Source organism: Abrus precatorius, unplaced genomic scaffold (genome assembly GCF_003935025.1).
Source record: "Abrus precatorius isolate BTA unplaced genomic scaffold, Abrus_2018 Scaffold6, whole genome shotgun sequence".
In the NCBI taxonomy this organism is placed as follows: Eukaryota; Viridiplantae; Streptophyta; class Magnoliopsida; order Fabales; family Fabaceae; genus Abrus; species Abrus precatorius.
Window position 1 is genome coordinate 22058961 of NW_020874406.1, and position 16706 is coordinate 22075666.

The window sequence follows — 16706 nt, forward strand, 5'->3', positions numbered from 1 at the left end:
TCCCAGCATGTTTGGGATTATAATGCCCATGAAAAGTGTGGTGAACATGTGATGCTTTACAATTTCAATATGCAATAATTTTGTAGCTATTGGTTTTGTTCTTTATATTAGAAAGTATTTTACTATTTTAAATAATGTGTCATTGCATGTATATGTAGAAAAAAAAAGAGACTATTATAATGTGTGGATTCTGTCAACGACTACTTAAACATAATTTTAAGTAGCCTTTTAGTTGGCTACGGCAACTATACTAGGTTCTGATGGAAAGTGTATATATATTTAAGACTAAATTATCCACATTTATAAGTGCAAAGTTAATTTCATCTAACTTCGAGGTTGATGCTATGAGTTAGTTGTTGATACATGTGCTGCCACTATAAAATAAGCTGTATGGTATCTATTCGGATGAGCAAAGTCGACCATATTGTATAAATTTTAAAGGAGACCCTAATATTCTATGTAACACGATCACTTTGTTTGTTCAAAATGGAAAACAGTTGGAAAAATACCAAGACAATGCCATGCACATATTTCATATTTGGTAGGTATTTGGAAAACATTGGATTCTTTTGGGTTCTAAAGATGGAAGTAAGTATTTAAGCCACCTAGTTCTAGTCCTAGTCCTAGTGCCTGCCCATGTGATTTATGTGGGTTCCAGTCAGCTCTTGTTGATCCTGTATATTCTATTCCCTAGTTTTCGTTCTCACACACCCAACTTTTATTATTATTATTATTATTATTATTATTATTATTATTATTATGACATAATTAAACCTTTATCCTTGTTTTTTTTTTTTCGTGTCTGTGAATACCAATTTTTGGTATTTCCGGAATGGCTTCCAAATTTTTTTTAATTTATAAAAATAAAATAAAATTATTTTACAGAAAAATAGAAAATTTTGAAAAAAGAGATTTGGTCCCAGAAACGGAAATCCTGCATCAAGCAGGCTTACACCCAGCTCCCAGACTAAAGTCCATACGTAAGAAAGGGAAAGCTTCAGAATTTTGTCTCCATGTTAAACCCTAAAAATGACCAATATAAATACATAAGCAAGAAATCTGGGAGGAGGACGAAAATTTTAAGAGCGGCTGATTATTTTTTAAAAAAAAAAATCGTAAGAGAGATCTGAGAGAAAGGAGGAAGAAGAGATCAGAAATAAAAGAAGAAGAAAATTCATTATCGGCTCCAGGTATTTCTTTCTCGCTTTATTACTTTGTTCGTCGTTGAATATCTTTGAAGAACAACGAGTGATAAAAATAAAATGTTTTCGAAAGAGCTGCTCGGTAAATGAGAGATGGAAGAGAAATATTGAAATCAAATTGTGAAACCACTGTTATTACTTTTGCTATACATTTTAATAATATAATATGATACTATTTGAAAACATTGATTTGAAAAGGGCCTGAAGTCTAGAACACGAAACTGTTACCTACTCCTAAGGTACCAGACTTCCATCAACTTTTCATTTTTTTTTTGTTTTTGTTTTTGTTTTGTTTTTTTATATATATATTCTTTTAAAATTTTCTAACGTGAAAGTTTTGTTCCAATCTGATTTCAATTATCTCTGCAACATATGTCTCGGCTTTTACTTTCGTTTCATTTACGTCTTTTATCTTAAATGTTTTATTTTATTTTCTTTTTCCTTTTTTTCTTCTTTCTTTTTTTTTACTTTCGGATTTTTAAGTTTTGTTTCACAGTTTTTTTTTTTAATCCTTTTGTTAAAAGAGTGAACATTATTATTTTTATTATTCCTATCCCAGATTATATTCTAGTGATACATTTTATCATAAATAATATATTTTATTTGTTGATTTTATTTTATTTTATTATTACCTTTTTATTAATTTTCTTAGTTTTATTTTATTCTAATATTAACAATAAAATTTTCTTTTATATTATCTCATTATTTTTTGTTTTAGTTATTATGTTAGTCACTTATCATTTAAAATTGTTATTATTATTATTATTGTTGTTGTTGTTGTTGTTATTATGGTTGTTGTTGTATATTTATAAAATATAGATAATGATTTAATTTATATTTATGGTTTATCTTTTTACATTATATTTTTTTAATTAATAAATAATAATATAATTGCATCATTTTATAATACTAACGTATAACTTCTCTATCGTCGTGTATTATAAATTGATAAAGTCTATGTGTGCCTACGTTACCAAGACTTTATACAATATTAATTTATCATGTATTGTCTTAAATTAATTAGTTAATCACTCTAATAATAAATCAAAGTATATTTTTCCTTCTAATTACTAACTTACTTACGAATCAATCAACTAATTTAAATCTAAATTATTTTATTAATAAAACAATTTATAATGCTAATGTGTAGCGACTCTACCCTCATGCATTGTAAATTGTTAGAACCTATGTGTACCTACGTTTCTTTAGGTTCTATACAATATAAATTTATCAAACAAAGTTTTATTTATTTCTTATTAAATATTTTTTAATCAATTCAAATATATATTTACTCCTTTCATCAAATAAGATTGATTTCATATTTTAAAATTTCTTAAGTCATATTTCTAATTCCGATCAATTAAATAACTAAACATCTCTTTACTTATTTATAAAAATTTTTTTACATCATCCATGTGTAATTTACATTGCCTTCGATTATTCAATAAATTATAAGAGATTTATGTATAGCTTACGATATCTTAAATTCTCTTTCAACGTTAATTATAATCAAAATTTAAATTTAAATACTTGATTTACGAATAAAATATTTTTAACGATTTGCAATATAGTTGTGTGATCTTCCTTCACTTTCTGTATTGTTTCTCGTAGGATACATGTATAACTGCGTTATCTTGTATTCTAAATATTATAATTTTACAAAATAATTTTAATTTCAAAATAAATTTTCTTTTACTAAACCTAATTTTAATCTACTAATTTCATAATTTTTAGATAGAACTACGTGACTTTGAGTTCCCCATTGCACCCGGGGATACGTAGGAGCGGGAACCGAACCCGTCAAGTTAAAATAATTTTTAAAAATAACCCAAATAATATTTCAATAAATAATATTTCTTCTTCTAAAATAAAATAATTAATGTTTAGGGGTTAAATAAATTTTTTTTTTTAAAATTAGAATGAATTTGCACAATTAATTTTAGGTAACCGTTTTTAAACGGACGTTGTAGGGTGCTAATACCTTCCCTACACGTAAATGACTCCCGAACTCATTCTTGGTTTCAAAGATCGTATTATATTTAAGTTTTTCCAAGGTTTTTCTTAAAATAAACTTTGGTGGCGACTCCTCTGATACGTTTTTTTTTAAAAAAAACGTTTTTCGCCGTACCGTTGCGACCGCCCGGTTGCGACAGATGGCGACTCCACTAGGGACATCTTTTAAAGAGTCAAGCCTTTGATAATTGATTGTGCGAATTTGTTTTATTTTGTTTCTATTTGTTTAATCCTTTTTATTTATTTATTTATTTGAGTTAATTGTAATGTTTCTTTTATTCGTGCAAATATTTCGTGTATGAATTGCGTAATCTCATTGTATGCTCATATTGATATTGTTATTAATCCTAGGGTAGATGACTATTGATAATTTATATATTCTCGTGTTGTTTAATTTTTGCAGCTTTTTATTTTTGTTGAGTTGATAAGGTTTGTATGCTCCCTTACACACTACCACTTACACATTTATCACACACTTTGAGTGGGGTCTTATACTCAGGTCTGAGTATACCTAGGATTAGAGGGGTTATGTAGCGGTGTCATTTTGGATGCACGTCCTATTTGGCTATCGTGAAAACCCTAGCTAGAGTTTGACCTTTTCTTGATGTCCCGCATCTAGTAGACTCCCTACTGTTGTGGTCAACATCAAGGATTGGATCTTAGCTCTAGTGACCTTTTAGGATTACAAGCCACCTTTTGTGAGTTTTTACACGTAAAAGAAAGTTGTAGATCTTTAAGTTAGACCCTTTAGGCGACCTGAAATAGGACACAAAAGGGGGTATTCTTTCCTTATTTACTCTTTTAGAAATTATGTGAATTATTAGTGTCTTAAAGTTTTAAATAAAAAAGAAGAGAAGAATTTTTTTATTTTTTTATTTTAATTTTAATTTTTTTTCTTTCTTTTTTACTATATTTTGGAATGATATAAGGACTAGTGATTCACATGATTCTTTCAATTAATTTTTCTTACATCATCATCATTTCATATATCATTGCATATCATTTGTTTGAATATCATGCTTATTGCCATCCTTCTGACACTTGTAATAAATTTAAAATCAGTTTTGAAATAAGGTTAAGGATGACAATTTGCATAATTTCTTACACCATTGCATTGTCAGATGAAACATTACCCTTTTAAGTATCAATTTAGATTTATCAAAAATAAAATTCAAAAGATCTTAAAAAGGTTGATGATTCATATTGTCCTCGCATTATCATGGTCATCACATATTTGTCTCATTAATGTAAAAGCCGAGTGGATTATCGATTCCTTTAGAATTAATGTTGATTCTTATATGGATGTTTATCTGTTTAGAATCAATATTAATCCTTATGGCTACTAGGATTCTATGTTAATGAAACAAATACAAGATTTGAAATAATTTCTCATTATTTTCTTTTTATTTATAGGTTGAGAATCACAAAGTTGTTTGAGTATTCGAGGAAATGGAAATTAATGTGGGATCAAGTAGCAGTGAGATGAGATCAGTAGAGTTGAGAAGAAAATTGCATCTAAAAGTTAAAAAGGTTGACACTACTAGTTTGAGAGAATTAGGGAAGAAGCTGAAGACGGTCCAACAACTCACTTTAGTGAGGAGGTATGGAAATATTTTGAGATTGATGGAAGTGAATGTGCAAGAAGATGCCATAACAGCTCTAGCCCAGTATTATGATTCCCCGTTGAGGTGCTTCACTTTTCAAGATTTTCAGTTGGCTCCGACCTTAGAGGAATTTGAGCAAATTCTAGACTTGCCTTTGGAGGGTCAACAGCCATATAGCCCTATGAAACATCATGCATCTCTGCCGACTATCGCCAATGTCTTAAGGATTCATCCAGCCGAGTTACAGCAAGCTTACCAAGAAAAACATCAGAATAGAGGATTCACAAGAGAATTTCTTGAGCGACAAATGCATAATTTGGCAGAAAAAGAAGATTGAGAGACTTTCATAGATGTCCTAGCACTCACCGTTTATGGCATTGTCCTTTTCCCTAAGCATGACAACTTTGTGGATTTAGCAGCAATAGATGTGTTTCTTGCATGCAAAAATCGATCTGAAAATTCTGTCCCTGCACTACTAGCTGATGTTTATTTTACACTGAGTTTCTGCCATGAAAGGAAAGGAAAGAGGATTATATGTTGTCTACCTATGCTTTATATATGGCTCACAGCTCATGTCTTTAAAAGGCCAAGTGAGATCAAGTGTCCGATCACTGATTTGCTGAGGTTTCAGATTGGGCAGAAAAATGGTCAAGAGTGGGCTAATCACTTAGCCAGTTTGAATGAAGGACACGTCAGGTGGCACACTCCATGGCAACAATCAATGACTATTGTTTATCATTGTGGCAATTACCCAAATGTTCCTCTTATGGGTACTCGGGGTTGTATTAATTACAATCCAATTATGGGACAACGTCAGCTCGCTTATCCCATGATGGGACCACCTGCTGAGGAATTGTTGATTCCTTTTGTTGTCTATTTTCGAAAAGGAAAAGAGTTAGGCGTGAGAAGTTGTGCAGCGAAAGCAAGTTACCGTCAATGGGTTAAAGAAAGAGTCCAAGAGATTAAGTTACCATTCAAAGATCCAGGTACCTCCCAAGAAAGTGAGCCATCTAATCCAGAACCCTTTGAGAATGAAGAAGTAAAAGAATTAAAGGTAAGACTGGCTAAGATGATTGAAAAGAATGTGAGGGTAGAAAGGGAGCTTCGAGAGAACCGTCAAACTTGCGCCATTTTGAAGAGAGAAAACAGTGAAAAACAACAAGCCTATGAAGAGGTTTGTAAGAAGCAGAAGTCTATGCAAAGCCATACAACTAAAGTTCAACGTTGCCTTGAAGCTGCAAACAAGGAATTAGGATTGAGGGTGAAGGAGCGAAATGCGGCTTTATATGAGAAACGACAATTGAAAGGTGCATTGTACAAGGCAAAAAGAGATCGAGAAGAAGCTTTGACTCAAGCCAGTGAACTCCAAACACGAGTGAAAAATATGGAAGAGCAGATAAAGGAAATTGTCATGGCATGCGAAGCTGAAATTAATGCTGAAAAGTGGGAAGTGGTCAGAATCATGAAAGAGTATGAAGCTATTGTGAAAGTGAAAGATGGTCAGATAGAAGAAGGAGATAACCTTATTGAGTATTGGCTCAAGCGCTTCATACAACTTGCATCATTAGCTAATGCCGCGATTGATGACGTCCCGTATATGTTGTCAAAGGCTGAGACAGCTACTTTTTTCTATAGGATACCTCAAGAAATTAAAGATTTCCTTAGCCATTGCAACTAGTTGGTCTCAGAGATGAAAGGAATGATAGCTAGGGCTAGGAAGGGTTGATGTAATGATTTGGGGTATGGGTAAAAAAAAAAATGTATTTTGAATCAAGTTCTGATGTACTTTGATGTTTTAATTTGATTATGGATTATATTTTGGTGTGTTTCATTTAACGAGGATCCTACATTAATTTCCATTAAAGACTTGAAGACGCTCAACAACTGTGATGATTCTTTAGTCTTTAGTTGTTATTTTTTTAAGTGCAATTTTCATTTTGATTAATTCTTTTTTGACTACAAACTATTTCAGAAAATTAAACAAATATAACGGGGAAACGTTTTCTAAAGCATCCTTATAGAACTCGCGCTCAAGCAAGGATCATGGATAAGTTAGAGGAGCACAATGAAGAGCTAAGAAACGATGTTAATCAGTTGAAAGAACAAATGGCACAAATTCTAGAGGCACTGAAGTCTTTAGAGCGAAGAACCACAGAGGGGACCCCTATTCAAGCACCTCCAGCACAACCCACTCCTACCTATCCACCAGGTTTTACCCCTACACAAGGACCGTCCCAAAATTTTCCTCCTCATGAAACAATGGTGCCTTTGACCTTGCATGTAGAAAGGCCTCCACAACAAGCTTTCAATCAACAGGATGTCCAATTTCCCCCATATGGCCTTCCTCAAGGTTATACACCACCGATAGCTGAGAACCCACCAAACACTGGCCAACCATCAAATCAACCCAATCCTGCACAACCTTCAGGTCCACAAATCCAACCAACCCAAACATCCATCCCATCATATGCTTACCCTCAAAATACTCATCCTCAAGAAACTCATATACCCCACACTATACCTACCCCAAATCAACCGATCCATCACCAACCACAAATCACTAATCCTAGCCTTGACGGAAACCCAGCCATATCACCATTCCATTCCCATAAGACCTTAGAAGAACCCCAACCCAATTACTCAGAGGAGCACTTCCAATCTAGAGAAAAATTGCAAATATTGGAAGAAAGATTGAGAGCTATTGAGGGGAGTAGCTATGGCATTGGAGAAGCCGCGGATCTTTGCTTGGTCCCAAATGTAATAGTTCCTCCAAAATTCAAAGTGCCTGATTTTGATAAGTACAAAGGAACGACATGCCCAAAGAGTCATCTGATCATGTACTGTAGGAAGATGGCATCACATGCCCATGATGATAAGCTACTAATTCATTTTTTTCAAGACAGTTTGATTGGAGGAGCTTTGAGTTGATATATGCATCTTGAGCGTACTCGTATTCGTGGTTGGAAAGACTTGGCTGATGCTTTCCTAAAGCAATATAAGTACAACATTGATATGGCTCCTGATAGATTACAACTGCAGAATATGTTAAAGAAGGAGGATGAGACTTTTAAAGAATACGCCCAGAGATGGAGAGAAGTTGCAGCTCAAGTGGAGCCCCCTTTGTCTGAAAAAGAAATGGTAGCTATGTTTATTGATACTCTCCAATCACCTTTCTATGATAGGATGATTGGAAGTATTTCGTCAAACTTCTCTGATGTTGTGATTATTGGAGAAAGAGTGGAAGGAGGAATGAGGAATGGTAAGATATTTCACAATTCGGGCGGACCCTCCAATTTGAAGAAATTTACAAATGGTCTAGGAAGAAAGAAGGAGGGAGAGAGTAATGCTATAGCCTTTCACCCAAGAGAAGTTCCTTTCATCAGACCTAACCCTGCACCTTTTCAATTCCAACCCACATTTCCTGCTCCTCAAATGTCTTACCCATATGTCAATGCTGTTTCACAGAATCCAAGTCCCCAATCTTATCAGTCGCGACCCTACCAACCTGCTCTGCCTACTTTTCCTATAACACCACCCATGAGACCACCCCAGCATTGGAACCAAAACCCAAATCCCAACCAAATAAGACCCCAAAATAATCAAGAAAGGAAACAAGTTCAATTCGACCCAATCCCCATGTCCTACACTGAGTTACTACCTCGCCTATTCCAAAGTTCATTAGTTGTACCCTGTCCAATGAAACCTATAGAACCACCCTATCCAAGAGGATATGACCCAAATGCTAAGTGCGAGTATCATGCTGGTGGCATTGGTCATTCGACAGAGAATTGTAGGGCATTAAAGTTCAAAGTGCAAGACTTAATTAATGCTAAATGGCTGAATTTTAAGGAGGATAATCCTAACATTAGGAGTAACCCCCTACCTGGGCATGGAGGATCGTCAGTAAATGCCATCGAGAAAGAACCAGCAAATGTTTTAAAGAGGAAAGTTGAAGAGGTTACCACTCCTCTTAAGGTTATTTTTGATGAGCTATGCAAGGTTGACTTGATCAGGGGTTTTGTACATGAAGAAAATATGTGTGACTTGCACCCTAATGCATACCACTCCATTGAAGATTGTGAAGAATTCAAGCATGTTCTGCAAACCCTGATGGACAAGCATTTGGTCCAAATCGGGCACCCTAAGGAGAAAAATGAAGTTTCGACTGTTGATGGACAATCCTCCACTTTCCCGAAACCCTTGGTCATTCATTACACCAAATGTATAAATACCCCAACTACCAATGGACCTAGACCCATCACTATACAAGTATCGGCTCCATTCCTTTACAAGGACAATAAAGCAGTACCATGGAAGTATGATGCAGGGGTTTATGTCGACAATTTTAAGGAAAATCAAACACAAGGTGTCAATTCTGATACTCTCGCCGTCTCACACATTGCTGGCGTTGGTGGAATGACCCGCAGCGATCGTATTTACACACCTGAGGAGCTGAGAAAAGAGCGAACAAAAGAGATAGAGATATCCTCAAAGGGGAAAGCCAAAGTGGGCGAGTTTGAAAACGCTGACAAAGAGAAAATGCCTGAAATAAAGAAAGCAGTGTCAGATGAAGAAGCTTGTGAGTTTTTGAAATTTATTCGACAAAGTGAATATCAAGTTGTGGAACAATTAAACAGAACTCCAGCACGAATATCTCTTTTATCATTGTTGTTGAACTCTGCGCCACATAGGAGGACTCTTTTAAAAGTGTTGAATGAGGCTCATGTCAACCATGATATCACTACCGACAAGTTTAGAGGTATTGTTGGTAATATTGTTTCAAACAATTATCTGACCTTCGCTGATGATGAAGTACCTGCCGAAGGAATGGGGCACAATAAAGCACTGCATATTTCTGTGAAATGTCGAGATCACATTATTGCTAGAGTGCTTATTGACAATGGGTCTTCTCTGAATGTGATGCCAAAAGCAACATTATCAAAATTACCTTATGATGGGTCGCATATGAAACCTAGTGCCATGATAGTAAAAGCTTTTGATGGAACAAGGAGAGAGGTCATTGGAGAAATTGAAATTCCAATTCAAATTGGCCCTTGCACCTTTCATATTTTGTTTCAAGTAATGGACATCGCACCAGGTTACAGCTGTCTTTTGGGGAGGCCTTGGATTCATTCTGTTGGGGTTGTACCATCCACATTGCATCAGAAACTGAAGTTTATCATTGATAATAAGTTGGTGATTATCTCTGGTGAAGAAGATATGTTAGTGAGCAAACCTTCATCCACGCCTTATATTGAAGCCGCTGAAGAAGCTCTAGAGACCTCTTTTCAGGCTTTAGAGATTGCAAATGCTACTTATGTTGGAGAGGGAGCTCCAATCTTAAAGTCTCGATTGTCTAATACATCCATAATGACTGCTAAAGTCATGCTTGACGGAGGTTGTCAGTATGGATACGTGTTAGGACAAACCATCACGAAAGCAGCAAATTGGTTGCAGCTCCATGAGAATAAGGATAGATTTGGGTTGGGATACACACCCACTAAAGCTGATAAGAGGAGAGTCATGGAAGAAAAGAAAGAAAGAAGATTAGCCAGGTTGGAAGGTAGGGAGCCTAAGACTGAAGGGGTCCCCATTTGTGATCTTCTGAAGAGCTTCTATAGTGCTGGATTTGAGTTTCAAGACTCAGTGGCTGCTGCTGATGTGGATACACCTGAAGAAGAGGTTGTGGACCTAGTTCATACTTGTCCGCCAAACACAGAAGTTGGCAATTGGGAGATCATCGAATTACCTGTGATTTTTAATAGCTATTCAAAGTAATTCTTGAAGTTAATCCTATTGTTTTGTTCTAAAGCTTTAGGATATCATTACTTTTTGAAAACGCTGATATATGATTTCTTTTTGTAATTTGAAATATCAGTTTGTTTTGTAAATTGGGACACATGTTTCCTTTTAAGTATATTTAAATGAAATGCAATTTGAATTCTCAGTAATCTTTCGTGTCTTTTTCTTTATCAGTTGAATCTTGTCATTTATTTTCTTTTTGTCTCAACTCTCGCACAATGCAGATTCGAAAGTGACATGTCTGAAAGTAACAATGCTAATATCTCATCCACTAATTTTGATTGTCCCATTAATCAAGCTGTCGAAGATGATAGTGATGTTGATTTACCCTCAGAATTTTTAAGATTGGTCGATCAAGAGGTGAAAGAGATTCAACCTCATGATGAACCCACTGAGACAATTAATTTAGGGACTGAAGATGATAAGAGAGAAATCAAAATAGACACCCTCATGAAAAAACAAGAGCGTGACAAGTTGATTAAACTCTTGCATGATTATAATGATGTCTTTGCATGGTCTTATCAAGATATGCCAGGTCTAGATGTTGACATAGTCGAGCATAAATTGCCACTAAAACTAGAGTGTTTCCCAGTTAAGCAGAAATTAAGGAGAATGAAGCCTGAGATGTCATTGAAGATTAGAGAGGAGGTCAAGAAGCAATTTGATGCAGGTTTTCTTGCTGTTGCTAAATACCCTCAATGGGTTGCTAACATTGTGCCAGTTCCCAAGAAAGATGGAAAGGTTCGGATGTGTGTTGACTATCGGGATCTAAATAGAGCCAGCCCTAAAGATGATTTTCCATTGCCTCATATTGATATGCTAGTAGATAATACAGCTCAACATTCATTTTTCTCTTTTATGGATGGTTACTCAGGTTATAATCAGATCAAAATGGCTGAAGAGGATATGGAGAAAACCACATTCATTACACCTTGGGGCACCTTTTGCTACAAGGTCATGCCTTTCGGCTTGAAAAATGCCGGGGCAACATATCAAAGGGCGATGGTGACATTATTTCATGATATGATACATAAGGAGGTTGAAGTCTATGTGGATGATATGATTGCCAAATCAATGACTGAAGAAGACCATGTTGTAAATTTACACAAATTGTTTGAGCGGTTGAGAAAATTCAAATTGCGGTTGAACCCTGCCAAATGTACCTTTGGGGTAAAATCAGGCAAGTTGTTGGGATTCATTGTCAGTCAAAAGGGAATAGAGGTTGATCCTGACAAGGCAAAAGCAATCATGGAAATGCCGCCTCCTCGCACTGAAAAGGAAGTTCGTGGATTTTTGGGGAGATTGAATTATATTGCCCGATTCATATGCCAACTAACTGCCACTTGTGAACCAATTTTTAAGTTGTTACGAAAAAATCAGCCGATGAATTGGAATGATGATTGTCAAGAAGCTTTTGAGAAGATAAAGCAATATTTGCAAAATCCCCCGATACTAGTGCCGCCAGTGTCAGGGAGGCCACTTATTATGTATTTGACAGTGTTAGAAGGATCCATGGGATGTGTTTTAGGTCAGCATGATGAATTGGGTCGGAAAGAGCATGCCATTTATTATTTGAGTAAGAAGTTCACTGATTATGAAGTTAGATACTCTTTGTTAGAGCGAACCTGTTGTGCCTTGGCTTGGGCAGCTCGTAGGTTAAGGCAATATATGTTGAGTCACACGACTTGGTTGGTGTCAAAAATGGACCCAATCAAATACATCTTTGAGAAACCAGCCCTTACTGGAAGGATTGCTCGTTGGCAGGTCTTACTGTCAGAATATGATATTGTGTATGTTACTCAAAAAGCAATCAAAGGCAGTGTTCTTGCAGATTTTTTAGCTCATCAACCGGTGAATGATTATCAGTCAATACAGTACGAATTTCCTGATGAAAATATAATGACGTTGCTCAATGAGAAAGAATCGTCAGCAAGGGATGAATGGGTCATGATGTTTGATGGTGCTTCTAATGCACTCGGACACGGGATTGGTGCTATACTAATTTCCCTAGAGAAGCAATATATTCCGATCACAGCTAGATTATCATTCGATTGTACAAATAATGTAGCTGAATATGAAGCATGTGCTATGGGAATTCAAGCAGCTATAGAGTCAAAGATCAAAATTCTTGAGGTGTATGGTGACTCAGCCTTGGTCATCCACCAGCTAAAAGGTGAATGGGAGACTCGAGATGCCAAATTGATCCCTTATCAAGCCTATATCAGAGAGCTAGTGGAGTATTTCGATGAAATTACTTTCCAACATATTCCTCGTGAGGAGAATCAATTGGCTTATGCTTTAGCTACTTTATCATCAATGTTTGTAGTGAGTAAAAAAGAAGACATGCCGTTCATAAAGATGCAACAGCTTGATCATTCTGCCTATTGTCAAATGGTTGAAGAAGAATCTGATGGTAAACCTTGGTATCATGACATTAAAAATTTCCTAAAACACCATGAATACCCATTAAATGCTGTTGAAAATGACAAAAGGACATTGAAGAGGTTAGCAATGAGTTTCTTTCTGAATGGAGACGTGCTCTACAAAAGGAATCATGATATGGTTCTGCTTAGATGTGTGGATGCTTCAGAAGCACGAAAGATCATGGAAGAGATTCATGAAGGTTCATTTGGGACCCATGCCAATGGACATGCCATGGCAAAGATGATTTTAAGGGCTGGATATTATTGGTTGACAATGGAGGCTGATTGCTTTCATTATGTGAAGACATGTCATAAATGTCAGACATATGCTGACAATATTAACGTTCCCCCAACAAGTTTGAATGTCTTATCATCGCCTTGGCCCTTTTCAATGTGGGGAATTGATGTTATTGGACCCATTGAACCTAAAGCCTCTAATGGTCATCGCTTCATTCTAGTTGCTATTGACTATTTCACAAAATGGGTTGAGGCTGCTTCATATGCTAGTGTGACCCGAAATGTGGTGGTGAGATTCATTAAAAAGGATTTGATCTGTCGGTATGGCCTCCCAAGCAAGTTAACAACAGACAATGGCACTAATTTGAACAACAAAATGATGAAAGAATTGTGTGACAATTTCAAGATTCGACATCATAATTCCTCTCCCTATCGCCCAAAAATGAATGGAGCAGTTGAAGCAGCCAATAAAAATATTAAGAAGATCATCCAAAAGATGGTAGTGACGTACAGGGATTGGCATGAAATGCTGCCATTTGCCTTGCATGGATACCGAACTTCAGTTCGTACTTCAACCGGGGCAACTCCATACTCTTTGGTATACGGAATGGAAGCAGTACTTCCTATTGAAGTCAAAATTCCCTCTTTAAGGGTAATAATGGAGACCAAATTGGAGTAAGCAGAATGGGTGCAATCTCATTTTGATCAATTGAATCTCATTGAAGGAAAACGGTTGAATGCGTTATGTCACGGTCAGCTATACTAGAGAAGGATGAAGAAGGCTTTTGATAAAAAGGTTCGCCCAAGAGAATTCAGTGAGGGAGATATGGTGCTTAAAAAGATTTTGCCAACGCATAAAGATTATCATGGCAAGTGGTCCCCGAATTATGAAGGACCATATGTGGTGAAAAAGGCTTTCTCAGGAGGGGCTCTAATCCTCACAAACATGGATGGACAAGATCTTTCAAACCCCATCAATTCTGATGCTGTAAAAAAATACTATGCTTAAAAAAAAAAGAAGAAAAATAATAATTAAAAAAAAAGAAAAAAAGAAGAAAACAGCTCGCTAGGTTGAAAACCTGAAAAGGCAACTTAGGCAAAAGTTAGAGCGACCTGGTGAGCTGAAAACTCGAAAGAGCGGCTCAGGCAAAAATTAAGGTCAAATAAATACTACACTGAACTGAAAACCTGAAAGGGCGGTTCAGAGGGGCACTAACTTCAGTCGCAAGAAAGAGCTTCAAATTGAGAAATATGATCGACTACAATACTAAATTGGGGCAATTTTGAGAGGTTAAAGTTGAATCAAACGGAAGATGGATTCAAAATACCATACTGGGGCAATTTTATTTTGGCAGTTTTGTTAATGGATGATCAATTTACGGGAGAGATTAGCACTGTTCATCTGGAAGACGTCACTTAATCGGCATAATACTTCACTATTTTCATAGTTATTTTGATCCTTTGATGTATTATTATTTTTTTATTTATTTTTCTTCGTTACTCATGTCGTAAGTCTTCTTTGTAAATTCACCATTTCTTTATTACAGTCATTCCTATGTTCCAAAAATATTTATCTTTGACTTTAGTCACCTTCTATCCAGCTTATATACACCATTTTGTTTACTCAACTTCTTCAATAGCATTTTTATTGTCATTTCATTAATTATATACTAAAAGGAAACATGCAAACTGTTAAAAGGGTAATAAGAAAATACGATTACAATAATAAGCTATACAGTAAGTTCGACGAATCTCCTGATAATTTTAGCATGACAGAAGAAGTTGACTCCTCTTGACGATTCAAAAATAGATGGCAGTCTAATTTGATTGATGTCTTACCTAGCTCCAATTTCATGAAAGAATTGATCCTGACCAAAGAAGTTACTCATTCATGAATCTTGACGCACATGTTCCAATAAGGTTGAAAGATTACTATCCCCCCCCCAAAAAAAAAAGAGGACAGAGAGTTTGTTTTGATTTAATAAGTCTCATAATAGCATTTGACTTCATCACTCCAAGTGATAACATTCATTCAGTTTATGCAAGCGCATCATTACATTTGTATGCATTTGTTTTTATCTATTATCACCTTTTGAAGTTTAATTTAAATTCATTATCTGCCTTATAACTTTTATGTTCAGTCCAAGTCTATGATCTGACTGAGTTCTTTACTTTTCATCAAAATTCAGAAGTTGACTGATGTTTTTATTTTTCTGTCTTACTTTACTGTTAAAGATCAGAGTCTGACTGTCCTTTTGTTTTCTTTTGCAATCCAGAACATGATCAGCCTTTTATTTTTCTGTCTTTCTTTTTACCTTTCTTGTCCAAGTCCCTTTATGTTTTTGTCGAAGCCTAAAACTTGACAACATCTTTCGCATTTTCTCAAAGCCCAGCACCTAACTGGAACATTTTGTTTTCTGTCAAAGCCCAGAATCTGACTGGCACTTTTCCCTTCTCTGTCAAAGTCCAGAACCTGGCTGGCACATTTTATTTTTTCAGTCAAAGCCCAGCACCAAACTGGCACCTTTCTCTTCTCTGTCAAAGTTCAAAATTGAATTGACACATTTTATTTTTCTGTCAAAGCTTAGAACCTACCTGCCACATTTTACCTTTCTATTAAAGTTCAGAATCGAACTGACACTTCCCACCTTTTATCCTGTTGTTTAAGCCCAGTATCTACCTGGCAACCTTTGTTTTTTAGTTAAAACACAATGTCGCTTCACAATTTCGTTCAACATAAATTGTCGTAATTTATGACTTTTTCTAACAGGTGAGTGTTCACTATATTTGTCTATATATTTCTTATGCACCTTGTTTATTTTAGACAAAAATTGATTCACTTCTTTACTCAGTTCTCATCAACTCTAACTTCAAAATATCTCTAATTGATATGAACTGAGTAAAGAGGGGCAACTGTGAATACCAATTTTTGGTATTTCCGGAATGGCTTCCAAATTTTTTTAATTTATAAAAATAAAATAAAATTATTTTACAGAAAAATAGAAAATTTTGAAAAAAGAGATTTGGTCCCAGAAACGGAAATCCTGCATCAAGCAGGCTTACACCCAGCTCCCAGACTAAAGTCCATACGTAAGAAAGGGAAAGCTTCAGAATTTTGTCTCCATGTTAAACCCTAAAAATGACCAATATAAATACATAAGCAAGAAATCTGGGAGGAGGACGAAAATTTTAAGAGCGGCTGATTATTTAAAAAAAAAAAATCGTAAGAGAGATCTGAGAGAAAGGAGGAAGAAGAGATCAGAAATAAAAGAAGAAGAAAATTCATTACCGGCTCCAGGTATTTCTTTCTCGCTTTATTACTTTGTTCGTCGTTGAATATCTTTGAAGAACAACGAGTGATAAAAATAAAATGTTTTCGAAAGAGCTGCTCGGTAAATGAGAGATGGAAGAGAAATATTGAAATC

The 16706-nt window shown here is 35.5% G+C and overlaps 1 pseudogene; it reads left to right on the top strand.

The window, feature by feature from the left end:
- The first annotated feature begins 6862 nt into the window (after positions 1-6862).
- On the top strand, positions 6863-14290 carry LOC113870393 (annotated as a pseudogene).
- The last annotated feature ends 2416 nt before the right edge of the window (positions 14291-16706 follow it).